A 1848-nucleotide genomic window follows, 5' to 3' on the forward strand; every position below is an offset into this window, starting at 1 on the left:
AACAGATTTTTAAAAATAGTCCATGTTCTCAAGAAGCTTACAACTTTATGGGAGAAGATACATGCAAACAAATATTTAAAAATCAGGAAATAATTAAAAGAAAAACACTGGAATTAAGTGGGGGTTAGGTAAGTCTTCCTTTAGAAGGTCAGATTCTATTTGGGACTTAAAAAAAGCTAGGAAAGTCAGTGGTCAGAGGAGAAGAGGGAGAATATTTCAAGCATGGGGGGAATAGAAAATGCTTGGAAGCAAAATATATTCATGGGCCATCCAGGAGGTCAAGTGTCATTGGACAGAAGAGTATGATTGGGGAATAAGACATAAGGTAAAGGTAGGATGGGGCTAGGCTATAGCAGTCTTTGGATGCCAAATAAAATATTTGTATTTGCTTTTAAAGGCAAGAAAATACCATTGGAATTTATTGAATAGTAGGGTGATATGATCAAATTTTACTTTTGGGACAATCGCTTTAGTGATTGAATGGAGAAATGGTTGGTCTGGGGAAAGACTTGGCAGGCAGACTCACCAGCAGACTAATACAGTAATCAAAACATGGAATAAGGAACCAACATGGGAGAGTACAGGCAGAAACTCAAATGAAAATTTTCAACATTGCTATGATCAACTATGAAAGACATGGTTTTTCTCAGCAGTTCAGTGATCCAAGGCAATCCCAATAAACTTTGGATAGAAAACGTCATCTGCATCCAGAGAAAGAACTATGAACACTGAATGAAATCAACACATGCTATATTCACTTTTTCTTTTCTGTTTTTTTTCTCTTATGGTTCTTCCCTTTTGTTCTGATTTTTCTCTTCCAACACAATTCATAAATGCATATTTTATAAATTAATATACGTGAATAACTAGAAAAAATAAAATGATAAAAAATATTTCAAGATTCCTCTCCAAACAAATTGAGCTCCTCAAAATGAATTCTGAAGCAGCTGAGACAACAAAAGGTCAGGATGAATTTTTTTTTCAAACCAAAACAACTTAGGAAATCAGCAGAAAAGTTTTGTGAAATCAGGTTAGGAGTCATCCCTAAGTGAGGCACACACAACAGCAACACCAGTAGCAAGCCTTGAAGGGCTGTGATTGCCGCAGCAACATTGGGAGCTCTCAGCATAGAGATAGTAAGGAAATTGGACAATTGGTCAGAAAAAAAAAAACCTACATGGAACCCTTTGCTGGTACTACATTCAGGACCCTATTACATTGCCCATAAGCAGTTCTGGAACACAATTCCAGAGTGAAGAGGATCACCAGCACCTGCAGCCACAGGATAATAGGATCCTTGGTCACAGTTTCAGGGCAGAAAGGTGTATCAATGCTTGTGGCTACAGGAGAACATGAAACCTGGTCAAAGTTCAGAACCAAGAGCTAATAATTGTTGGATGCAGAGAGCAAGAAGCCTTCCCAGATAAATACCAGAGCACAGGTCAGAACGACAATGACCACATCTCCCCTGAGATCATACTACCTTGGAAACATTGAAAAGGTACAGACTGCAATAACTACCTCTGAGAATAAAAACACAAAAAACTTGAAGCTATTAAAAGTGCCTTCTCAACCTCAAAAAGCACAGCCTGACTTAAAAATAAAGTTAAAAATCAAGAAATGGATTGGAAAAAAAAATGAGGAAACAATAAAAAAGAACCTGAGCATAAAAATTTACTGTGTTGACAAGGAAGATCAAGACACAAACTCAGAAGACATTAATGTCAAAACAGTTACAAGCAAAGTCTCAATGGGAAAAAAATAAACTGGATACAAGACTAACAAGAATTCCTAGAATAACTCAAAAAGGATTTTAAAAATTAGAGAAGTAGAGAAGAAAACTTGGAA

This window comes from Sminthopsis crassicaudata, chromosome 1 (genome assembly GCF_048593235.1).
Source record: "Sminthopsis crassicaudata isolate SCR6 chromosome 1, ASM4859323v1, whole genome shotgun sequence".
Taxonomy (NCBI): domain Eukaryota; kingdom Metazoa; phylum Chordata; class Mammalia; order Dasyuromorphia; family Dasyuridae; genus Sminthopsis; species Sminthopsis crassicaudata.